This window comes from Rousettus aegyptiacus, unplaced genomic scaffold (assembly GCF_014176215.1).
Source record: "Rousettus aegyptiacus isolate mRouAeg1 unplaced genomic scaffold, mRouAeg1.p scaffold_m13_p_9, whole genome shotgun sequence".
Lineage (NCBI taxonomy): Eukaryota > Metazoa > Chordata > Mammalia > Chiroptera > Pteropodidae > Rousettus > Rousettus aegyptiacus.
The window spans coordinates 73,297,896-73,325,160 of NW_023416312.1; the positions used below are offsets into that span (position 1 = coordinate 73,297,896).

General features: G+C 39.8%; 1 pseudogene; it reads left to right on the top strand.

The window, feature by feature from the left end:
• The first annotated feature begins 958 nt into the window (after nt 1–958).
• LOC118607869 lies at nt 959–5,356 on the top strand (annotated as a pseudogene).
• Nucleotides 5,357–27,265: the final 21,909 nt, after the last annotated feature.

Consider the following 27,265-nt stretch of genomic DNA (forward strand, 5'->3'; position numbering starts at 1 on the left):
GTTAATCACTTGAATAAAAAAGTCTGGAGCCAGACTAAAACTGGTTTAGAAGCAGCATCATTTGCATGCTAATTATGTGCTAATTACTTTACCTTATCTATTTATTAACAGAGGTTGAGGGAAAGAAGCTCTACTTGGTTACATCCTGTTTGGCATTAGTTTAAGTTACTGTTTTACTTGAAAATAACTTATCTTTAAACAGCCTATGAATCAGAATTCTTACTAGGGGGTCTTCAGCTACTAATTTTTCAGAAATAGTGAAACCAATGACCCATCACATATTTTCAGAGTTCTTCAATTGATTCGTGGAGCAAAGGCGCAGGAGTCAATAATGTCATTCAGGCCATTTTGACAGATAAGCAATTTCATAATTCTTCACCACTGGAGCAGTTCTGAACCCCATCTCTCATTCCTCTCTAATCCAGGTTTTCTCCACCTTGCAATATTGACATTTGGGGCTGGATAATTGTTAGGGGGTGGAGTGAGTCTGAACTGTGCACTAAAGGATGTTTAGCAGGATCCCTGCCCTCTACCCACTAGATGCCAATGGCCTATCCCCCTCTCCACACTGCCATGTAACAATCAAAATAGTCTCCAGACTTTAGCAAATGTTCTTGGGGTGTTGTGAGGAACACCTGCAGTCCTGGTGGGATGCCTGGTGCTTGGAGCAACAAGGTCATCAGAAGCACATGTGGACTTGCACACAAGGACACATAGCAGGGAGGGCGCACACGCCTGACCTATTCTGGGACTTCTTGCTCTAGGGACGAGGATGGGAAAAAGTTACCGGAAAAGAAATAGCTGATAACACAGTCGTGGCCCTGAGGTTGAGTCTGGGAATTGGCTGTAGTTTATAATTGCTAACCTGATAGTAACTAATGATGTTTTGCAAAGCCAGCTTTGTGAGGGAGAATAAAAAGCCATGGAAACAGGGGTGGGTGCTGCTAGCATTGCCATTCCTTGCCATTCCTCCTCTCCCTGATCCATGTTAGTAAAAGCATTTCCAGACTCCAACTTTTCTTCCTAACCGTCTCCGCAACAATTGGCACCCAACATGGGGTGCAAAGAAGAGGGTGCAGAACTACACTGGAAACCGAAAGGGGTAAGTCCGCTCAGAGTAAGCGATATCTTCGGCATAGTTTTTAGCACATTTCCAGACAACACTGGAAACCGAAAGGGGCAAGTCCGCTCAGAGTTAAGTGGCGCTTTCGGCATAGTTTTTTAGCACACAGTTTTAGCATGGATAATTATCCGTCAAAGGTAGAGACCCAGTACATTAAGTTTTTGCGACACTTATTGTCTTCTTCAAGAGTAGAAGTGAAGAAAAGTCAATTTCATGAATTGTTTTTGTATATAAGTAGACATTGCTACTGGTTCAAGCCAGAAGGAAAATCTCAGTTGAACGCTAAAGTGTGGAAACAAGTCATAAGATCTTTGCGGAGAACTCATCAACAGAGGGATCCCATCCCTGTTTCTGTTTGGTCTTTATGCACTTTAATTTCTCAGGCTTTACAGCCTCTGCAGTCTGACTCTGAGGGCACTGTAACTGACTTGGCAACACGCCAAGTAGAAACTGAACTTGTTTATAAAAATCCTATAAAAACAGAGTCTGATAATGAACGAGAGGAATCTACTGAATCCTCATCTAAAGAGAAATGTGCAGGCCGTATTCCTCCTAGTAAAGAGTCATATCAGGTTCTTTTGGCAGAGGTTAAAGCAGCTGCAATTAGGGCCAACTAGAGGATATTTTCAAGAACCTAGAAAGCCCTCTGCACCACCTGTAAATACTTTATTTGGGGCCGAGCCTTCAGTTACTGGTCCTGTTACATTTACTTTTCCCCTTTCACCTGATTTGACTAAGGAAATAATGAAGAGAGTTGTCGAGAAAATCTTCCTAGACAGACAGCTATTCCTCAGCTGATGGGGTTCCCTATAGTGAGACAGGCTGGGACCCAACCCTCCCAACCCCGGTATTCAATTTCCTCAGGGGAGTATCAATGTGCAATATACTCCATTGGAACATAAATTCCTAAGAATACTTAAGGAATCTATCAATCAATATGGTATGCAGTCCACTTATGCGACAGGATTTTTAAATAGTATAGCCACAGAAAGACAATTGTTGGTGTCTTGGTGTCGGATTGGGAAACTATTATAAAAACTGTGTTAGAACCAGGTCCTTATTTGCAAATGAAAACCTGGTAGAGAGAGGAAGCCCAACAGGTGGCTTGGAGAAAAGCAGCACGAAACCCTCCAGGGGCTACTCTTGAAGAGCTGACAGGTACAGGAAACTTTACTACCCTTGAGCAGTGATGTCATTTGACTGAAGAAACCTTGTTACAAGTGAAATTAATAGTATTAAGTGCTTGGTCTCGAGTGGAGCCACCTGGGAAGCATCCTTAGTCGTTCACTAAAATTATACTGAGTCCTGGGGAGATTTACACTAATTTTTTGTCTCGGCTACATATGAATCTGTTCATTATCAATATTTAGGGTATAAAATTTTGTAATAGAAAATTACTCCTCAGAAAATAGAAATTAGATGGGATGCTCTTAATACTCTTAACGATTTTCAAAAATTATTGGGAGATATTAATTGGCTTCGTCCTTCCCTCAGTATCTACACATATGCTTTAACTAACTTATTCTCTATTTTAGAAGGGCCTACAGCATTAGACAGTCCTCGAGAACTAACACCATTGGCAGAAAAGGAATTTTGAATATTGTATTATTGAAAGACACTCTTGTAGTCACAAACTTGCATTGCTCAGGTTTCATTATTGTGTGGTAAAGGTTCTTTCTCTAACTCGAAATTTAAAAGCTATTAATGATTTCCTCTTTCTTTTATTGGTTAATAAGTCTAAAACTTAGGACATTTTAGCATGGAGTCAGCAGTGAAAATAACATGATTTTGTATTGGGGGTGAGAAAAGTAATGACTAAATTACAAAATTCAGTGTTTTTTAAGGTACCATTCTGTCCCTGTTTCTGTTGACTGGTCACCAGGGGTCCGTGGAGAGACTGGACGCAGTCATATCTCCCGGACCATGGCCAGGCTGCGGGACGCCGCCTCCTGTGCCCTGTTGTCAGGTTCTGTTTATTGTCTTTAGTCTTGTCTAAGTGGTAGGTGGCAAATTTCCCTGGATCCACCTACACCCCACTAATTGTCCTTGTCTGAGTGTCTGTTTTGTGTTCTCTGTTTTGTGTTCTCTGTGCAAGCGATGGGGGGAATATGGAATACCTCGAGACAAAGGCTTAATAGAACATTATATATTTTAAATTTTTTAAATCAAGATGAACAAGGCAGCACAGTGGCTCATCGGCATTGGGTGATACAGGCCAGTGAGCCTTTGCAGCAGCCAGTATACTACAAGGATATAATAAGGGATTGGGTGCCTGCTGAGGTACTGAAATGGGGCCGAGGTTTTGCTTTTATCTCTACAGGAACAGAGAAGCTTTGGGTCCCAGCCAAGAATGTCAGGCTCTGGGAGCAGAGAGAAGCAGTGGGTTGTCAGTGAGTCAGGTCAGGAGATAACTCCAACTTCTCTGTTCCTTGCAATGACAGCCCTGATTACAGCACAGGTAAGTGGGGTACAAGCTGAGAGAGGAAATTATTCATATTGGGCGTATGTGCCCAAACCCCTTTAAATAAGGCAGTGGGATGAGGAGACGCTTCAGTGGTAGTTTATGTTAATGATTCCAATTGGATACCTGGGCCTTATGACACTAGAGGCCCTCTCAGTCCTGAAGAAGGGAGAGTGATTGAGAACTATACGGTGGGAACGGAAGGGATGCCAATTTACATGGAAGCTGAAGAGCACTGTTTACAGCTGGATGCTCAAGCCTGGTTGACAATTTTCCAGACTTCTGAACGGAATGCTGGGGTAAGCCACTTGTTTTTGTTAAGTATGGTAGGATTTAAAAATGTTACAGAACCTGTGGATGACACCTCTCCACCAGATTTGCCATGGTGTGCCACTCTGAAAGTTCAGACGCTCGAACATTGTGTTTAGTGGACTCAGTGTCGAGCTGAACAGGCTTGGGTTTTAGTTAATACTTCCCATGGAAGAGTCATTGATTGGAGTCCTTCTGGCTTCGCCTGAGCAAAGGGAGGAAAAGTAAATTTGCGGAGGAACCAAAAGATAGAGAATGGTTCAGTAAGTATTTTTTCAGACAGAATTAGTAATAACACAATCGTCTGGCATGATGGAGGGTTTTTCCCCCATCTCCTCAACTACCCCATCACGGGCTACAGAATCATATTTGGAAATTAGGAGCGGCTTTATTTCCCATGCATGCATGGAACAGTTTCATAGTTCAATCTGGGAGTTCTTCTCATATCACCTTTCATGAGAATGTTACTCACTTTGCTCGAGCCTGTGTTCGGCTCCCCTATATCATTATGAAGGGCAAGGTGAAGTAGAATGAAATGTTAGATTATGTTTCATGTAAATATTGTTCTTTTTACACTTGTATTAACTCTTCTATTCCTTTTAACAAGTCATATGAAAGCTTATATATTCTTAGAGCTAGAACTGGAGTATGGATGCTGATTAGATTGTCTCGACCCTGGCAGGACTTCCTGCCACTATGATATTGCAGCAGCTGATGGACCATGTTAAAAGAAGAGCTACAAGATTCCTTGGCATGCTAATCACTGCTGTTGTGGGTATCATCGCTCTTACTGCTGCTGCTGCAGCGGCTGGAGTGGCTCTGCATCAATCTGTACAGACTGCTGATTATGTTAGAAACTGGCATCGGGATGCTGAACAATTATGGACTTCTCAAAGACAAATTGACTCTGTATTGCAAAGTTAAGTAGCAGATTTACAGCAAGCAGTTATATTGTTAGGAGATCAAATTGAAGACTGACATCCTATTCCACAAATTCATGGGTTATTGGACTCATCTATCGCTTCTTGGATTGTAATTTGTTTGTTACTTATTTTTCTTTGTTTAGTCTGGAAGAAATTCTCAAGAAGCCAAAGACTAAGAAAGACTCAGGCCACTGTGTTCTCAGTAATGCTGAATAAAATTCAGCAAAAAGAAAAGGGGGATATGTTGTGAGAAACACCTGCAGTCCTGGTGGGATGCCTGGTGCTTGGAGCAACAAGGTCATCAGAAGCACATGTGGACTTGCACACAAGGACACATAGCAGGGAGGGCGCACACGCCTGACCTATTCTGGGACTTCTTGCTCTAGGGACGAGGATGGGAAAAAGTTACCGGAAAAGAAATAGCTGATAACACAGTCGTGGCCCTGAGGTTGAGTCTTGGAATTGCTAACCTGATAGTAACTAATGATGTTTTGCAAAGCTAGCTTTGTGAGGGAGAATAAAAAGCCATGGAAACAGGGGTGGGTGCCGCTAGCATTGCCATTCCTTGCCATTCCTCCTCTCCCTGATCCATGTTAGTAAAAGCATTTCCAGACTCCAACTCTTCTTCCTAACCTCCGCAACATTGGGGGGTGGGGCAAAATCGTCCAGTTGAGAATCACTCTCCTAAACCCACAGTTTTGATAAATGGCCTTCAGTTCTAGATTCTTTTGCCTCCCTTCCCCACTCACTTAAGATAGATAGTGGGACATCATCTGGAGTCTTGACGCTTGGATTATTTCTGCCTCCACACAGGCGAAAGGGCAGCACAAAACCAACGAGCAGCTGGAAGGATGAGGCTCAGGACAAACTCACAATCAACTTCATGCATTGGAGGAAGGTTTTCAGGTGTCTGTCACTGGCCCTTTTGAGGGATTTCCAGAGGTGCCCATTGCCCTTTGCCTCCCAGGTGTCTAAGTATTCAGTACTGGGTACCTACTCTGTGTTCAAGAGATAACTTAGGCAGACAAGTAACGGACAATCACAATCAATATAGTTTGACCAGGGATCTGAGAGAGGAAAGCCCAAGGAGACTGTTGGATCCTCAAGAAGGGCACCTGACCCAGCCTAAGAGTTCAGGAAAGGGGTCTTCGAGAACATGACAGTTTAAGCTAAGTTATGAAAAAAATAATAGGAATTAGCAAGGCAGAGGATAGGCTGGGTTGAGCTAGGCTAGGCTAAAGTCAGAGAGGAATCTAAAACAGATGAATGGGATAGTATGCCCTGTGTGTAGAGGGTAGTGGTAATCCCAAATTGTTGAATATTTCCCCTGCATCAGGAGAGGAGACAAAAGGTAAGGGCAGAGTGGTTGCCAGGGGCCTGCTAACGAAGGGCCTTATATACCAACCTAATAAGGGCACTGTTTATCCTGAAGGGTTGTGGTTCTTGAAACACCCCAGAAACACATGGGGGACTTGTTAAAATACAGATTTCCTGCTCCTGTTCCCAAAGATGCTAATTCACCTGGCCTGAACTTGGGGCCCAGGCACCTACATTTTCTTCTTTACACTGTTAATATGGTAGATTACATTGATTGATGTTCATATGTAGAATCTGCCCGACATTATATTATTGGATAACTCCACTTGCTGAATTCTATCTGCTAGTATCTTGCTGAGAATTTTCGAGTCTATATTCATGAGAGTTGTTGGTCTGTAGTTTGATTAATTGAGTTAGACCATCTTCCTCTAGTTTCATTATCAGGCTGATGCTGGCCTCATAAAATGAGTTGACAAGCGTTCCTTTCTCCTCTATTTTTTGAAGGAAATTATGTAGAACTGGTGTTATTTCTTCTTTAAATGTTTTGTAAGATTTTCTTTGTAGAATGTTTTAAATTACTAATACAATTTCTTCAGTAATTATAAAACTATTCAGATTAACTAATTCTTCTTTTAGTAGTTTGATTTTCAAGGAATTGGAATGTTTCATCTGAATTGTCAAATTTATGTGTAGAGTTGTTTTAAGCATTCCCTTATTATTCCTCTTATGTCTGCAGTGTCTGCATTGACATCTCCAGTTTCATTCGTGATGTTAGCAATTCATGTCTTCTTTCTTTCTTTGTCAGTCTTGCTAGAGGTCTGTCATTCTCATTGATTTTTTTTCAAAGAAACCACTTGTGGTTTCATTGTTTTTCCTATTGTTTTTCTGTTTTAAATTTCATTGATTTTTACTCTTCATTATTTCCATGTTGCTGCTTGCTTTGGATTTATTTTGTTCTTTTTGTAGTTTCTTGAGGTGGTAGGTTAGATTATTGATTGATCTGAGACCTTCTTTTCTTATATAAGATTTTTTTTTAATTCCTCCACCCCACTTCCATCCCTGACCTATGAATGTTGCCATCTCCCCTTAAGAACTGGATCTCTGAAGGCAAGGCGTCTCCTCCCACACACTCATGGTGCGCATCTGGGGCCTGGCACACCCAGGGTATAGGCTGTGGCTCCACCGAAGCATGAACCCAGGACCTTCTGTGTGTAAAGCAGACGTGCTAACCACTACTCTATGGAACCACCCCTTATATAAGATTTTAATGCTGTAAGTTTCCCTTTCAACATGCAGGCTTTAGCTGCATCCCACAAATTTCATTCAGTTCAAAGTATTTTCTAATTTCCTTTGACCTGTTCTCAATGACCTGTAAATTACTTAGAAATCTGTTTTTTAATTTCCAGGTATTTAAAGATTTTCCTCTTGTCTTTCTGTTACTGATTTCTAGATTGATTCCATCGTAGTCAGAGAACATACTCTGTAAGATGTCAGTTATTTTAAACTCATTGAGGTTTGTTTGTTACCCAGTATATGGACCATCTTGGTGAATGTTCTATGTGTGCTTTAAAAATATTTATTTTTCTGGAGTGTTTGGAGTGTCCTAGAATCTATGACACCTAGAATCTAGTTGGTTAATGATGTTGTTGAGTTCATCTATACCCTTGCTGATTTTATCTCAAGCATCTACATTTTCAACCAAATTTGGGAAAATGAAGCCCTCACTTGAAACCCACTGCTCTGGGGACTGAGAAAAGAATGGTAAAAAATTGATTTAAAGGGTGCCAGGAAAAAGGACTCCCCGAACACAAATTCCTCTCACACAGGTGCAGAATGGGAGGATTTTCACTGACCTAAAGCTCCATGTTCACTGGGACAAAGCACCTGTGTTTTGATACATTTAGCTGATTAAGTCTTTTACATTCATAGAGCGGGACAATGAGATTGGTCGGTCTGCAAGAGAGTTTTGATTGGGGGAAGGTGGCACGAGCAGGGGAAGCATTATAGTAAAGTTTCTATTATAATTGTTTCTATTACAACTTTGCCCAAGGCCTGCCCCATGGTTCTGTGAGCCTGGTGTGAAGGCTATCTGAATTCTGCCAGCTCCCATAGGGCATGCGGGAATGAAATGGAAACCTTGATTTTCCTCTACTGGTTTGTCCTAGACCTTCACCCCAGGATGGTCCTGCCCAGCCCAGTGCCCATACTCATCTGGGACAGTTCTCCAGGGTGCAGTTAATCTGGAAAATGAAAGCCAAAGGATCAAAGACAGGGCCTTCCTTCCTTTCTTCCCTGGTTCAGCACCAGTATGGTCCACAATTTCCTCCTAACATGTTCTGTTTGTTTGCTCCAGCCCCAGAAGCACAAAGCCATTTCTTCCTGTTGGAGCATGGGCCCTACAAACCCCCAACCCCACACTCCCTGCTAGTTTTCCCTGGGAGTGACGGAGTGGGGATGACAGTGTGAGGAAATGGAGAAGTTTTCTCCAGATCTCCTCATTCTTCATCTCCCTTCCCTCATCTTAAGGTATGGCTGGAGCACATAGGTAAGGGCTCACAAGAGGGCCAGGTATAAGAGGAGAAGTGAAAGACCAGAAGTGAAAGCAGTCAAAGGCAGTGGTTTATAACCACCATGGGTTCCAGAATCTTTTGAGAATTTAAAAAATAGTTTTGGAACTTCTTCCCAGTAAAATAAAATGCCCTTAGGAGGGACCCACAATTATGCCTTCAGTTTTGGAGTATTTGCAACCCACTGAGGAGTAGTCCATGTTTGATGAAATTAAGCTATTAAAACCAGATGTCAAAACATAGCAGAGTAAGAGACATCCCCAGATCTCTCCCTATGAAACAACAATAAGCTAAACATCTAAACATCTAAAACTCAACAAAAAACACCCAAACTGCACAACAGCACATCTGAGCCTGGGATCCATGTATAAAAGCTACCACAGGTCAGAACCCTGGGTGTCAAGCAATGGACTGGGAGAAAAAAAGATGGTGCCTCTCACATCTGTGGAAGCCACCTGTAGGGGAAAGGGGAGGGGAGAAGGTGTGGTGACTTTCCTCAATGGTAATGCCTGGGAAAGCTGTGACTTGCACACAGCCCATGGCATGCCCCAGTCATAAGGGAGAAAGCAGAGAAGCAGGGGCTGCAGAGAAACAACAGTTGATTTTTACCAGCCATGCTTGCAAAACTGAGGCTGAGCCACAGCCTGCAGCCCCATCACCCTACCCAGAGGGCCCCTCCCCACATATCCTCTGAGACCAAACACTGGGAAGCTCCAGGGTAATCTGGGAAAATGGTACTGAAACAGTCACAAACACTGACAGGTACTGAGAATGAGGATAGCAAGTGTGCTTAAACATCTATAACCAAACAAAAAAGGCATTATTAAGGCTTTATATAAAGCAGGGATCCAAGAGACTTAGATGTCACCTTTTGGAAACCAAAAGAAAAGCACCTTCTTTGCAACAGGCTAAAGAGAGACTGCTATATAATAAATCTTCTTTCTGGGAAAAAGCAGAATACACTTCCATTAATGCCCAGGAGGAGAAATAGTCCATTAAACGCCATGAACAATCAAAGTGACAAGGCATCTCAGAAAGAAAAAGAGAAATCTGCAGAAAATAAGCTTACAGACATAACAATATGAGACTTAAATGACAGAGAATTCAGAATGGTACTTCTGAAAAAACTCAGTGAGTTCCAAAATAAGTCATATCAACAATTTCAGGGATTGAAAAAACATCTAGATGAGCAGAATGAGTTATTTAGCAAGGAGATCGAAACCCTCAAAAAGAATAGAATAGATCTGCTGGAGAAATAAACACACACATACACACACACACACACACACACACAGTGCAAGAGCTGAAAGATGAAATAGCAAGCTTGGGAAATTGAGTTGACCAAATGGAAGAAAAGATCAGTGAAATTGAAGACAAAAATCTTGAAAGAAATCAGAAGGAAGGAACCAAAGAATGAAAAATAATGAAAGCAAACTACAAGAACTAGCTGATACCATCAGGAGAGGAAACATAAGAATAATGGGCATTAATTAAGGTGAGGAAAAGGAGCAGGGACTAGAAAGCATTTTCAGACAAATAGTTGACAAGAGTTTCCCAAATCTAAGGAATGAGTTGGAGCTTGGAATTCAAGAAGTCAACAGAACACCCAATTATCTCAACCCCAAAAGGCCTTCACCAAGACACATTGTAATTAAATAATAAAAAATCAACAACAAACACAAAATTCTCAGGGCAGCCAGGGAAAAGAAGATGGTAGATTATAAAGGAAAACCCAATAGATTATCCTCAGACTTCTCAGCACAAATCTTATAAGCCAGAAAGGAGTGGAATCAAATATTCAAACTATTAAGTGAAAGGAACTATCAGCCTAGAATAATGTATCCAGCTAAGCTCTCCTTTAGATATGAAGGAGAAATAAAGTCCTTTCCAGACATACAAAAATTGAGGGAATTCTCCACTATGAGGCCTGCACTACAGGAAATACTGAAAGAGGTCAGCTCACCTAAAACAAAATGACAAAAAAAAATACATAATTAGGAGTAAGGTGAATAGCAGGCAGATAGAAGCAGAGGAGTGCAACTCTTACTAAGAACAGGTCATTATAAGCTTAAACAATAGAAGAGAGTTGCTATACCAAGAGAGTAATAAACGTTAAGCATACATAAGGACAAATGGAGATAACAATGACTGAAAAGGGGAGAAGTCAAAGATCCAAATTCGCAAAGGGGAATGGAGATAAGACACAAGCAGAAGAAAATGAATGAAAAAATATATACACACACACTATCCTTTACATATTCATAATGGTAACCGCACACCAAAGATTCAGAACTGAAGTAGATAACATTAAACAAGAAGAAACAGAGGGAAAACCTACAAAAGCCAACCAAAATAGAGAAAACAGAAACACAAGAACAAGGAAGCAATGGAAACACCGAGCTACCAGAAAGCATAAGAAAAATGACTTTAAGAAGACCTCATATTTCAATGACCACCCTAAACTTAAGTGAATTGAACTCGCCAATAAAAAGGCCCAGAGTTGCACAGTGGATCAAAAAACAAAACCCAATCATATTCTGCCTCCAGGAGACACATTTCAGCTCCGAGGACAAATATAGACTCAAAATGAAAGAGTGGGAAATGATATTTCGAGCAAATGGCATTCAGAGAAAAGCATGAGTAGTGGTACCAGTATTGGATGAAATAGACTTTAAAATAAATAGGCAGAGAGAGAAAACAATAGCATAGATGACAGAGGCTTTGTTCATCCCTCTGGTGACCAAATCAACATTGTGACAGAAACAAGGAGCAGCAGCAAGGAAAATTCACCTGGGATCTAGATGAACAAGCCGTACAACTACAGAGAAATTCAAGAAAGCACCCTGCAATAGCAGAAGGTAGGGTGAGGACTCAGGGCTGCCCAATCCCCAGCGGCTGAGTGAGATAGAAGCTGTAACAGTGGCAGAACCCTCTTAAAGGGGCTGCCTTCACGAGCAGATTTTTGTGGTGACAGGCCTGTTCGCTCTGAGCACCAGTGCCCAGCTGTGCGGAGGGGGCTCCAGGAACTTATAGGGAGACATTGTTGGAGTGAGGACCAAGGTAAGACTCGTGTGTACAGAAGTGCCAGCAGTATCCATTTTTCCCTGTTGAGTCATCCCGCCTCCCAATGCACAGACACAGCACCGCCATTGCCTTGAGGTCATCAGACTGGATAACATAGGTTGCTCTGCCCAGAGGATTCCCTGAAACCCCACCTCCTCAACTTGTGCTCCCCCCAAGGTACATCCCGGTGTATCCTCTGCATGTCAGGAAATATTTGCTGAGACTCACACTAACGGAGGCAGCTGGCCTCAGTTTCTGGTGTAGCCTTTTGAGGTAACTATAAGCACAGATCTTTAGATTGCTTACTGAATCTTAACAGGTGGCCCCAAAGGGATAGAGGCTGGGGCTAAATTTGGCCTGCAGCTGAACCCCTCTCAGGACTGTGCCACTGGACAGACACCTACTTCAGAAATGCATACTAATAAGACCTGGAGACTTAGGAGATTTGCTTAGTACATAAAAACAGACACGAAAGGCAGCCAAAATGGGAAGACAAAAAATCAGAAACCATATGACAAAATAGAGATCCAGATATTATGAAGTCAAGTAATCTAACAGATGCAGAGTTCAAAACACTAGTTGTAAAGATGCTCAATGAACTTTTAGGAAGTGTAAAGAATTCCAACAAAGAGATAAAAATGAAAATGGAAATTATAAAAGGGAACCAGTCTGAAATGAAGAACAGATTATCTGAGATGAGAAGTATATTAAATGGAATAAACAAAGGAATAAACAAAGTGAATAAAGAAGAGGATCAAATGTCCTATCTAGAGGACAGGAAAGCCAATAAGTACTCTCAAACAGAATGGCAAGAAAAAAGATGACAAGACTATAAAAATAATTTAAGGAGGATATGGGACACTCTTAAGGCTCTAAATATTTGTCTGATCAGCATACCTAAAGAAAATCAAGATGTTGAACAGCTATTGGAAGAAATAATGATGGAAAACGTTCCTAACTTGGTGAAGAAACTGAACATAAAACCCCAGGAAACTCAGAGAATTCCAAAAACCAGGGATCCAAAGAGGCCCACACCAAGACACATCATAATTAAAATGCCAAAGGTTAAATACAAAGAAAGAATATTAAAACCAGTAAGAGAAAAAAAAATAATTACTTATAAGGGAACACTCATTAAGACTAGCAGCTGATTTCTCAAAAGAAACTATGTAAGACAGAAGGGCTTGGCAAAAAATATTTGACAGGATGAAGACCCAGGATCTACAACCAAGAATTCTTTATCCAGCAAAGCTATCACTTAGAGTTGAAGGACAGATAAAGAGCTTCTCGGACAAAAACAAGCTAAAGGAATTTTTCACCACTAGATCAGTATTAGAGGAAATGTTGGAGGGACTTCTTTAAGAAGAAAAAACGTGTATCAAAAACATGAATAAAGAATGGTAACAACTACATTCCTATCAATAAGTGCCTCAAATGGAAAATAATTAAGTGCTCCAACCAAAAGATAGAGTGGCTAAAGTGATAAGAAAATAAGACCCCTACATATGAAAAGGAAGGGGATGGAGAAAGATGTTGTTTGATGGACCTAGAAAGAACTTAAGTCAGACAGAGAAAGAAAGACTATATGATTTCACATATATGCAGAATTTAAGAAATAATAAAGAACAAACTAATTGAAAACAGACTCACAAATATAATGGACAACTTGGTGACAGAGGGGAGGGGAGTTTGGGGTATGGGAGAATGATGTGAAGGGTTAAAGAAGTACAAATTAGGAGCTGATGGATGGTCACCGGGATGGGAAGCACAAAATAGGAAATGCAATTAGCATTAACACATTGGCTAGGTGGAGGGTCAGGGGAGGGAGAGAGCAATTGGGGAGATCATTTTATGAACTATATAGATTTCTAACCAATGTACTATATACTTGAAAGTAATTAATATTTTTAAAAATAAATAAATAAATAAATAAATTTAAAAAGATAAAAATAAGAATAAATAAAAAAGGTAAAGAAAGATACGGAAGGACACTTCATAATGATAAAGGGAATCATTCTCCATGAAGGCATAACACTTAATATCTATGCTCCCAATCAAGGAGGCCCGAAATGTGTAAAGTAATTACTAACAGAACTAAAGGGAGAAACAGACCAACACTATCATAGTAGGGGGCCTAAATACCCTACAGTTGGATATGGACAGAACATCCAAACAGAAAATCAATAAGGAAATAATTAATATCCTTAATTGATACATTAGACCAACTGGACATAGTTGACATATACAGAGCCTTCCATCACAAAAGAGCTGCTTATAAATTCTTCTCTAATGCACATGGAATATTCTCAAGGAGTGAGCATATACTGGGACACAGAGATAGCCTCAACAAATATAAGAGAGTTGAAATCATACCAACCGTATTCTCTGCTCACAATGCTTTGAAACTAGAAATCAACTGTAAAAAGAAACAGGAAGTACCACAAATCTATGGCATTTAAACAACATACTACTGAAAAATAACTGGGTCAGAGAAGATATAAAAGGAAAGTTCAAAAGATACAAAGAAACGAATGATAATGATAGTACAACATATCAAAACTTTTGAGACATGGCAAAAGCAGTCATAAGAGGAAAGTTCATATTATCACAGACCTATCTCAAAAAAACAAGAACAAGCCCAAATAAACAACCTGATGCTTCATCTTAAAAATAACAACAACAACAACAAGAAAAGGAAGAACGAATGAAGCCTAAAGTCAACAGAAGGAAAGAAATAATCAAAATTAGAGCAGAAAGAAATAAAATTGAAAATAAAAAAATAGAAAAAATAAATGCAACATAGAGCTGGTTCTTTGGAAGGTTAATAAAATTGACAAACCCCTGGCTAGGCTCACTAAAGTAAAGAGAAAGGACACAAATAAACAAAATCAGGAATGAAAGGGGAAATTATGGCAGACACCTCAGAAATACAAAGGATCATACAAAAATACTATGAAAGAGTGTATAACATCAAATTTAATATCCTAGAAGAAATGGACCAGTAATTAGAAAAATACAATCTTCCTAGATTGAACCAAGAACTGGAACATCTAAATTAACAGATCAGCAGTACGGAAATTTAAACAATCATCAAAAACCTACTAAAAATAAAGGTCCAGGACCAGATGGTTTCACCAGTGAATTCTACCAATCATTCAAAGAAGATTTAATACCTATTCTCCACAAACCCTTCCAATAAATCCAAGAGGAGGCAATACTTCCCAACTCATTTTATGAGGCAAATTTTACCATGATACCAAAACCTTGTGAAGATAACACAAAAAAAGGAAAATGACAGACCGATATCTCTCATGAACACAGATGCAAAAATCCTAAATAAGATACTAGCGGACCAAATACAGCAACGCATTAGAAAGATTATACACCAAGATCAAATGGTCTTCATCCCAGAGGCGCAGGAATGATTCGACATGTGCATATCGATTAATGTAATACACCGCATAAACAAATTAAGTTGCAGGTGGCTTTCCAGTTTTCCCAGCACCATGTATTGAAGAGGCTTTCTTTTCTCCACTGTACGTGTTTGGTTCTTTTATCAAAAATTATTTGCCCATATAAACATCGATTTACTTCTGGTCTCTCGATTCTGTTCCACTGGTCCATGTGTCTGTTTTTCTGCCAATAATATGCTGTTTTGATTACTTTAACTTTGAGTATAATTTGAGGTCGGGCAGAGTGATGTCTTCAGCCTCATCCTTTTTTCTCAGAGTGGCTTTGGCAATTCACAGTCTTTTGTGCTTCCATACAAATCTAGTAAGTTTTTGTTCTGTTTCTTTAAAAAATGCTGATGGGATTTTGATGGAGATTGCATTAAATCTGTATAATGCTTTAAGTAGTATGGAGTGACCTCCCATTTTGAATGTGCTGTCAAGGTTGTTTTCAGTACATGGTTCAGCACACATCTTCATCCACACTCCAATGAAAATTTCCCTTCAGAGCTGTAAGGAATTTAGTTCAACAAATGGTTATTTTGACACTGTGGTCAACACTGGAGTCTGCCCCAAGAACCTAGAGAACCAATGCAAGGCTGTATTTGCAAAGCCCCCAGGTCCTAGGCATGCTTCTGCCACTAACTCAATGTGTAACCTTGGTTTAATCATGCTCCATGCCCCTCCATCCTTTCTGGTATGAGAGTGTCTATTGTTATCTAAGGGTCTTTCCAACTTGGCTATCTTTTGGTTTATAGAAGCAGAGCCAACGAGGCGTATCAACTGAGAAGTGCAGCCAGGAGGGGATTAATGCTGAGACCAGGACTGAAAATCAGTGGGATACTTCCAGAGGCCAAGTAAAAAGGGGCAGGAAGCAAGAAGTTGTGGCAGGTTCAATTTTAGGTTTTTATGGCTGATTTTCATAGAGAAAGAAGCCGATGATTTGGAGGGTATCTATGCTTGCCTTGGATTAAGAAGCAAGCCAAGGTAAATGGAGCTTGTTTTGGAGACTGGTTAGGAACTATTCTTGAGTTCATAATGGGTAAAATAACTCCAGGGTAGTTGACATCAGAAGTTGTCTGAGTTTAGGAGTGTTGGGAACAGGAAGATTCCTTTGCCGCTGCCTCCATGAAATGAGTCCTTTCTTAGCTTACTATTACAAAACCAAAATCAAACGAAACAAAAAGCCCACACCCAATCGATCATCTCAGGAATCATATTAACATTAATGGAGTGAGGGGCTTACTCCTAGGCTCTGTACTGAGAACTTTATTGCCATCCCACTCTCATTTAATTCTCCCAACAATCCTGCTGCAGTAACTATTATTGGTCTTGTCTTGCAGATGATGAAATTGAGGCAACTAGTCTGTGCTCAGCACTATTCCAGAAACTCAGGAGATATCAGAAAGAAGAGGCATGGGACGGGTTATCCCTAAAATCTGGAATGGTTCTGTTAATGAAAATTGTGTCAATTGTCTAGGATAAAGTCACTGAAAGAATTTGCAAGAGCTGAAGAAGGGTACAGATTGTTTGTTAGTGGTAAGTTTTCATTTTCTAGATGTGGACAAATTTTCAATTTTTATTCTGTCCCAGAACAAAGAGAACCATGACTAGTCTCTTGCAATTTATGTAGAAACTTGAATGTGCCCTTAACAGTTTTATCATGCTTCCTGCAATCATGATCTTCCATTTTGGAAAGCAGTGGGGTGGCATTTGGCCTCTTGTCTCCTTGTCACCTCGATACCAGGCTGTGCCTCTGGAATGAAGAAATGGGCACCATCCCTGGGAAAAGAGAACACGTATTTCTAAAACTGAAAGGAAGAAAACAAGTTAGCACAGTCCAACCTCCCCTATCTCCTGCCCCATCCCTGGCCCCAAGCGAGGTCAAGAGCAGTCCACCCATTCTTCAAAAACATTGTGCTCTTTCCATCCTTGTGTCTTTTAACAGGCTGTTCTCAAGGCCTCTCACTCTCTTCCCCTTCTCCGTAGACAAATTTCAAATTCAGCCAAGGTCCAGCTCAACTACCATCGCTGCATCTTGTGAACCCCACTGCCCTTGCACCCCACTCCTCCTTTTCCAGCAGATTGGATTTTCCCCCTTTCTCCTGAGCACCACGGAGAGGACTAGGGTAAAGCATGGAATGATCAGTATGTGCATGGCAGACTTCCCAGGTAGGTACATCTTTTCAACTATATACCCTCCCCGAACACATTCTCTCTCTCTCTCTCTCTCTCTCTCTCTCTCTCTCTCTCTCTCTCTCTCTCTCTCTCTCTCTCTCTCTCTCTCTCTCACACACACACACACACACACAGCACATCTGCACACATCTATAATGGGCAGTAGAGTATTGTGGTTAAGTGGATAAACTCGGGCTAAGTTTGAGTCCTAGTTTTGTCACTAACTAAATGAATGATGATGGGAAAGTAACTGACTCATTCTGTGACTGAGTCATCTCATCTATGCAATAGAAACAATCATAGTACTTCTCTCATAGAGTCATTTTAAAGACTAAATATAAGGATGTATATAAAGTGCATAGCACTGTAGCTGGCATATAGCAATTGCTCAGTCAGTGGTATTTAGCATTATTATTACATAGGGTTTGGCACATGAAGGATGCCAAATACGTATTTGAATGAGTATCTGAATGGTTCACACAGTAAGGCTTTAAGGGTTTAAGTTAGGGACAGGTCAGGGGCAGCTGGGCTACTCAAAGAAGCTGCTTCCCCTGACCTCAATATTGTCTCTCACTGGACCCCGTTCTTTCTCTTTAGTACACACACCACAATTTGTCATTAAACATGTATTAGTTTACTTGTTTGGTTTCAGTCTTTCCCAATCAATTAAGCTCCATGAGGCCAGGGCCCACGTGTGTGTTTGCCACCACTGTATCTCCTGTACATGGAACAGTGCTGGGAAGAGACCAGGTATTCAAGAATTAATTGAATTAGTGAATAAATGAAAGAAGAATTCAGGGGAAATGTGGGTCCCAAAGGATGCATAAGAGTTAAGTAAGCAGGCAATAAGCCTCCCAAATGGAGGAAATCCTGAGAAACCTGAGCATGTATGAGGCACTCAGGGAAATATAGCCAGTAGATCCACTGGGGTAGAAGAGCAAGTGACTTTCTGTAGCTCAGTTTGTATAGAGGAGTAGTGAGATTAGAAGATGGATTAGAGTAAGCAGGGAATTACCTTGAATGCCAGGCTACTTAGGGATTCATTCTGTTAGCTAAGGCTTTGGCCTTTATCGACATGCAAATATTCCTAGGAAAAGTATGTATTATCAGCCAAGTCTGATTGAGTATAAATTAAAGCTCTTTTCTTTAGAGAAAATTTTGCTATGGGGAAATGGCAATACCAGGAAACCACTGGAAAGAGAAAATTGTGCCCCTAAGATGATACAAAAGCACATAAAAAGGGAGATAAAAAACAAACCTTATCCACCTCCAATGTTACTTGGTCCAGAACCTAAACCCCAAACTATTGTTTGTTTCATCAAAAAATGACTCTTCTTTATAAATATGCAAATTAGAAGCAGGAATGCCTGTGTGATAATGGGAGGCTTTCTCTTACTGATAAAATCTCTTTATTTGTTATAGTTCTGTTCAACTCTTCTGCTTCTTCTTAAGTCAATTTTGGTAATATGTGTGTTTCTAGAAATTTGTCCATTTTACCTAAATTATCTAATTTATTATCATATATTTTCCTGTGTCATTAAAAGTCCTTTGTAAACATCATTTCGATGGCTACATAACATTCTATTGTATGGCTGTCCCATAATTTATTTAACTGTTTTCTTAATGTTTCTCTTTAGGTTATTCGCCGGGATAAAATGAATGTCTTTGTACAAAAATCTGTCTGTATTTCTATTTCCTTAAGACAAATTCATAGACATAGAATTTTTGGAACACAAAGCCTAAACTTGCTTGCAGTTCCATGCATCCTGCCAAAGTGCCATCCAGAAAGGTCAGACCACTTTGTCCCCCTCATTAGTAGATGAAAGTTGTCAGCGCTGAGCTGATCGAGAAGGGAAGGTTTCAGTGGTGAGATGCCCAGTTGGAAGAATGTGCAAAAGGCCAACATGAGAATGAAACGGCAGGCACCAACTTTATTGTGGGGAGTGCAGTTCTATTGTGGGGAGTGTGGTATTGTGCACACTTCTGCTCCCTTTCTTTTGCTTCCCTTCTGCTTTCCAGGGGACCACATGGCTCCACCCATATCCAAGTATAATAGTGGCATTCAGCCACATATGCATGATACAATAAGCTGAAGTATGTTTACATATTTTAGATATAGGCACTCTACTACACTAATGTAACATTCTAAATCTGGGGTCCTATTTCTGGCCATGAGCCTGGATCACAGCCAGATCTGGGACCAGCAGACCTGGGATCCACAAAAGTGCTTTAAAATGTTAGGGATTTGACTTTTAAAACACCTTTGCCGATTTGATAGATAGGAACTGCTATCTTACTTTTAGCTGTCATTTTAAAATTTCAGGTGAGGTCAAAATTTGTTAATATTTCATTACATATTTATATTTCTTCATATGTGATCCATCTGTTCAGTTCATGGTCCATTTGTCATTTGCTCTTTTAGTGTCTTTCCTATTGATTTACATCATCTCTTTATCAATTGTTTATATTTATTGCAATACATTTCAGGGCTGTTTTTTGCCTTTTATTTTGTTTATACTGTTTCTTGATGTTCAGAAGGTTTAATTTTTATGTCAGCAGACCAGTCAATTTCTTTCTTTGTGATCTATTCTATCACATGTATACCAAAAAAAGCACTTCTTCATCCAGGAATCAGATAGATAATCTCATTTCTCCCTTTTAAAAATTTACCTTTTATACATGTGGAATTTATTGCAGTGTATGATGTAATCATTTTCCCCAAATCACGAATCACTGTTTATTGAATAATCCTTCCCTTTCTCATTGCTCTATGATCTTTCCTTTATCTATTAAATTCATATATTTGTATGTATGTATATATATATATATATATATATATATATACATATACACACATATTGTTTTGTTTTGTTTTTGTTTTCTGGGCTGTCTATTCTGTTCCATTGATCGTTTCTTCTTGTACCACTACACACTGTTTTAAATGCTGTGGTTTTATAATATATTTTGATAGCATTACTCCTCTGATTCAAACTTTTCTTAGCTTTTATGTTAATTGACTCTTCCACATAAGTCTTACAATTATTTTGTCAGGAGGATTGGTCCCTTCCCAGAGCCCACCTAAAGTATCCTATTTGGGGGCTCCCTAATTCACTTCCTTGTGTCATTAGACAATATCTTCAGAAAGAACAATGCAAGAGTCTAGATGAGCCAGGTTCCAACAGTGCCTTTAGCTTACATATCTTCTTTAGCTCCTAGAAGGAGGGAACTAGAGAGAGAGAATATTTTGACCACACTTCCCTGAAGAGCTAAGATGAAAAGGAATAGTTTACCATGCCAACCACTTTCAACGTTTGTTTTCCCTCTCTCCAAATTAGAATTACTCTTTCAAGTGACAAATGTTAGTTTTTATTTAATGTACTTTATTTTTAAAACTTTATTTAATGTACTTTAATTAATATTACGGATTACATTTACAAATGCTCTTGAATTTATCTCTGTCTGTGAACATGAACTAGTTACTTAGCCTCTCTGAGCCTCGGTTCCCTCATCTACAAAATGGCAATAAGGACCTCATTATCCAATATGCCTGGCTCAGAATGTGGCTCAGAGTAAGTAATCAGTAAATAAATTCTGTATCATAACTGCGAAAGGTAGTAGAGCATATGGTTTAAGACTACAGGCTCTGGGTGTCAGAAATGGTCGGGAGGTTAGGTCAGGAGGTTGTACCAGGAAGAGGTTGCACACCAGATACTTAATCTGCTATCAGCCAAACTGAAGGTTTCCATGAAGCCGAATGAGAGACATGACACAAGAGGTCTCAAAGGAAAAACAAAACCCTGAAAGCCAGAGCCTCCTGAACAGACTACCAGTGGGCAAGATGACTTTAGACACTGTCCCTAGGTATAGGAAGCATTACTTCCTTCAGATAGAGGCAATTGATAGATGAAGCATAAAATAGACCAGATGCTGTAGTTTCCAGGATGCACCTGGTTCCCCACCCTTTATTACATGAAATGTTTTTTGCTGTTTGTTCCTGATGTGTCCCCACCAAAGACCAATCCCATCAGAGTTCCTATAAAAGTGAGGTTTTCTTGAGGAAAAAAAATGGCGTAGATCATAGAGTCTCTGTTCTTCCCTCTGGCAACCAAATCAAAGTTGGGACAGAAACAAGGAATAGCAGCAAGGAAAAATCACCTAGGATCTAGATAACAAGCCATACAACTAGGGAGAAATCCAAAAAATACCCTGCAACTAGAAAAGGTAGGACTAGGCGAGGACGCAGACTGCCCGGTCCTAAGTGGCTAAGACAGAGGCTGTGGCAGCAGCAGTGGCAATGGCAGAAACCTCTTAAAGGGGCCATGTCCACTGGTTATAAAGATGCTCAATAAACTTTTGGGAAGTGTAGATATATTCAGTGAGAACTTCAACAAAGAGATAAAAAAACATAAAAATGGAAATAGAAGCTATAAAAGGGAAACAGTCTGAAATGGAAAACACATAATCTGAGATGAGAAGTACATGAAATGGAATAAACTAAGGAATAAACAAAGTGGATTTAAAAAAGTCAAATACCCTCTCTATAGGACGAGAAAGCCAATGAAAGTCAATCACAATGACAAAATAATTTTAAAAAGATGCCAAGGCTATAAAAATATTTAAGGAGCATATGGGACACTATTAAGGATCCAAATATCTGTCTGATGGGCATACCTGAAGAAAACCAAGATGCCGAAGAGCCGTTTGAAGAAATAATGATGGAAAACTTCCATAACCTGGTAAAGTAAATAGACATAAACCTCCAGGAAGCTCAGAGAATCCCAAAAACCAGGGCTCCAGGGAGGCCCACACCAACACACACCACAATTAAAATGACGAAGTTTAAATGCAAAGAAAGAATATTAAAAGCGCCAAGAGAAAAACAGATAGTTACCTATAAGGGAACACCCATAAGACTGGCAGCTGATTTCTTGAAAGAAACTATGTAGGACACAAGGGCTTGGCACAAAATATTTGATGTAATGAAGACGAGGAGCTACAAACAAGAATACTTTACCCAGAAAAACTATCACTTAGAGTTGAAGGACAGATAAAGAGCTTCTCAGACAAAAATAAGCTAAAAGAATTCGTCACCACTAGACCAGTATTACAAGAAATGTTGGAGGGACTTCTTTAAGAAGAAAAAACACATGTATCAAAAACAGGAATAAAGAATGGTAACAACTACATTCCTATCAATAAGTACCTCAAATGGAAAAAAATTAAGTGTTCCAACCGAAAGATAGAGTGGATGAATGGATAAGAAACAAGACCCCTACATATGCTGTCTGCAAGAGACTCGCTTCAGATTAAAAGACACACACAGACTAAAAGAAGGGGATGGGAAAAGGTATTGCTTTGATAGACCTAGAAGGTATTTGAGTTGGACAGAGAAAAGTAAACACTATATGATTTCAGTTATATGCGGAATCTAAGGAATAAAAAGAACAAACTAATCAAAAACAGACTTACAAATGTAGTGAACGATTTGGTGATGGACAGAGGGGATGGTGGTTAGGGGGCTTGGAGAATGGGGTGAAGGGTTAAAGAAGTACAAATTAGTAGCTGACGGATGGTCATGGGGATGGGGAGCACGGCATAGGGAATACAGTTAGCGTTAATACGTTGGCTGGGTGAAGGGTCAGGGGAGGAAGGGAGCGATTTGGGGAATCGTTTTATGAACTATATAGATTTCTAACTATTGTGCTGTATACTGGAAACTAAGTAAATTAAAAAAAAAGAAGTAAATGTAAAAAAAGTAAAGGACTACAGGCTCTGAGGCCAGATTTTTTGGGTTCAAATCTTATTTTCATCACTAGTTAATTTTCTGATCTTGGACAAGTCACTTAAGGTGAACATGCTTTGGCTGCCTCTTCTGCAAATGTAGGGAATGAAAGTACCTGCTTTATTGGGTGTAAGGAATGAGTTCGTTCTATTAAACACTTAGAACAGTTTCTGGTACATATTAGGAACTCAATTCACATTAGCTACTCTTATTGACAGTGTCCTTATTAGTGGTGTTACCGGATAGTGTTAAACCTAGTTATTTGGGCACACTATCCAGAATCCATTACCTCATAGCACCATCTAGTGTTCATCTTGGAATATTCTAAATCTATCCTTTAAGGCTTACATAACAGTCATTTGATTGGTAGAATATCTTTTAAAAAATAATAAAATTTATTTTTAGGAATACAAAAAGTGGGAGCAATATCATGATTTCAATCTTTCTTTCATCTACCTGGGCTTATCTTTATAAGAGCCAGAGTTTTGGGGTGCAAATAGAAACCGATTCTGGCTGAACTGAGCAAATTCTTGAGCATTTCATGGAATCAACAGATAGGCAGATGAACCAGGCTAGGGAAATGGGCAAGAAATAAAGGAGGCTTGGCAGTGAGTACTCCAGTTAAGGTCATGCCATAGGACCACTTTGGTTAATATGTCACCACTGACAACAGCTACCTCCACTATTTCTAGACTTCACCACTGCAAAATACTGCTGCCTTTGGACTCCAATGACCCAACATTGGCTTGAGGCCTCTGCTACATGCAGTTCATATGAATGAATTCAAAACTGCCACTTTTTTGTATAAATCTATCAAGATTCAAAGTCTTCGATGAGAGCATAGGTCCCACGTTGGTGCCCTAACTACCCAGGACGTATGAAGAAGCAATATGTGCTTTCCTTAGTTTTCATCGTGAGAGGCAAGTCCTTGCCTTCTAATTAATAGTGAAGGATTACCTCAAAAAAGAAGATGGTTTGGATATTCACCTCAGGTAAGGTTAGCAGATAAAATACAGGATACCGAGTTAAATAGGAATTTCATAAAAACAATTTTTTAAAATATAAGTATGCAAATATTTCATAGAACATACTTATGGTAAAAACTTGAAAAGACAATTATGCCTAGTTTAGGTGAGGAGGGCATGGTGAAATGAATACTTTCAAATATTGCCAGTTGTTATATCCATTAGTATACCCAAGGGTATTAGTCAGTGTTCTCCAGAGAGACAGAACCAATAAAAGATTACACACACACACACACACACACACACACACACACACACACACACAAATATATATATATACATATATATATATATACATATATATATATATATATATATATATATATAGAGAGAGAGAGAGAGAGAGAGAGAGAGAGAGAGATTTAGTATAAGAATTGGCTCACATGGTCATGAAGGCTGTGAGGTCCCATAGTCAGCCATCTGCAAGGTGGAGACACAGGAGAACTAGCGGCGTAGTTCAGTCTGAGTCTGGAGAATGCCTGAGAACTAGGGGAGCCAATGGTGTAAATCCAAGTTCAAGGGCAGAAGACCAATATCTCAGTTCAGCCGGCAGGCAAGAAGGAGGTAGGTAAGTCCTCCCTTCCTCTGCTTTGTGTTCTACCTAAGCCCTCAAAGAATTGGATGATGCCCACCCACACGGAGGAGGGCAATCTACTTTACTGAGTCCACCAATTCAAAAGCTAGTCTCATCTGGCAACACATTCACAGACACACCCAGAATAATGTTTAATCTGGGCACCCTTTGGCCCAGTCAGGTTGACACATAAAATCAACCATCACACCAAGTGCATTAAAAATATTCACAACCTCTGACCTGATAATTCCATTTTTAGAAATCATCATAGCCTTGACCCGGGAGTTGAATTTTAAGGAGTTTATTTTAAGGAAATAATCAGAAAGAGGCAAAATAATCTGCATACACAGTGTCCATTGCAGTTATTGCTCATAAAGAAAAATTGGAAATAAGCCTAAATATTCAAAAGGAGAATGGTCTAATAAATTATGGTTAATATATATGGTGGTATCTTATGAAGTCATTAAAATTATATTTATAAAGAATTTTAGTTACATGAAAAACTCTGACAAAGGAATATTCAGAGATAAAAGCAGGGCAAAAGAAACACTAGAAAATATTTATTTGCACATATGTATGATCAAATAAAGAAGATGATATTAATATGCAGTAGAGAGAGAGGAGAATAGATAATAGAGGGGACAATGAGAATAGAAAGGGGACATTGGAGCTCTGAAAAGAGTTCAGAGGGTGTGATAGGGTGCTTCCAGAGAAGGAGAGTAGGAGAGAGAATGGACTGTGGTCGTATCATATAATTGTTGGACAGCACTGTCCATTTGTGGATTATGGTCAAAAATTTTCAAGTGAGCACCTACCTCCCCATCCCCTGTCCGCCTTCTCCCAAGTAGCTGCTGATCTGTTTTCTGTCATTATAGATTAGATAGCATTTCCTAGAAATTTATAGAAATGGAATTATATAACATGCATACATTTTGTCCCTAAGTAGTTCATATTTCCAATGCTATTGTAAATGGTATTTTTTCATTTCAACTTTTGATTGTTCATTGCTATTATATAGAAATAAAATTGATATTTATATGTCAATCTGGTATCCTTCAACCCTTTTAAACTCATTTTGTTCTTGTAGCTTATTTGTAGAATCCACTGGATTTTCTATATAAGTGATTACATCCTCTGTGAATAGAAATATATTTACATCTTCTTTTCCAAAAAAATTTTTTTTCATGTGAAATCAGCCAGTAGAGTACTGCGCTTTCTGATACCATGCTGTTGTTTATGTGCAGTTAGGGAATGGGAGACAATTGGGTCTAACCAGGATCAGGCTTTTGAAAAGATCTTAGTGTGTGACCAAGAGAAAGAGTGGCCAATGTGGGATAGAGAGAAAGGTGGTTGGATGTGAAGAACATCAAGGAAATGGACCGCCAAGGTATGTGATGTGTCATTCATGACAATAAAGTTGCCAGGAATGATGAGCCAGCATTAGCTTGGGGAGAACAAATGAGTCTGGAAGAAAAGCCTCCCTAAGTAGAATTTATACCTGGTCTGGGCTTCCGGGGAGTGGAGGGGCCCAAGCACACTCTGGAACTCTACCTCCCTCCCTGAAATGTGCCCATGCTCAGGTGACCAGCACTCACTGGGGCTGGCCCACACTCCCCTCCTCCAGTCTGAGAGGCTTTCACTCTGAAAATCCATCTCTAAGCTCTCAATAATCTAGACTTTTTAGAAACATAGGCCTCTTTACTCTCCTGGGGCAAGTAGAGTCTGGACCTCCATGTCACAAACGCCAGCCACCCTTTGTGGTAAAATTGAGTAAGTTAGAAAGAAAAAGTAAATTTTATTTACTGATAAACCTACAGTAGAGAAAACAGGTGATAGTTAATTAGATTATCCTGCCACATAGAAAAAAATCAAAGAAGAAATAATTTTAGCATTTTAACCTTAGGTATTTCTGGTTGGTAAGATAGCGGGATCACATCTATACACACGCAGAGGTAGGAACTCCGTGTGTGTGTGTGTGTGTGTGTGTGTGTGTGTGTGTGTGTGTGTGTGCGCGCGCGCACGTGCGCGCGCATGCGTGTGTGCCTGTGGACACGCACGAACACAAGGAAATAGGGATATCTTGTCTTTGACACCTTACAGCCTGACACTTAGTTCATGATTGTTCTCATTTTATTTTAGTCTCTTGTCTCAAGATTACACATGCCCCTATATTTTCCCTAGGCTATAAAGGACGCCCACTGTGTGCCTTATAAAGCAGAATTCTCTCTATTTCCGCCCTTACCAGTTTTTTTAGGTGGCAATGGATATGAATGGGTTAATAAGATAAACAATCGCTATTGCTTTAACAAACCACTGAGTTTCCTAGGCAACATAATGCCTGTATTTCTCCTGCTTCTTCCTGTTTCTAAAAGCCCCTATGGAAAAAATGGTGAAAATATTAACCTTGGCCAGCATTCAAGTCCCTGCTCCACCCCTCCCTCCCCAATTCTATTCCTCCAGCAGTTGACCTTGCCTTTTAGTTTGTGGAAAACAT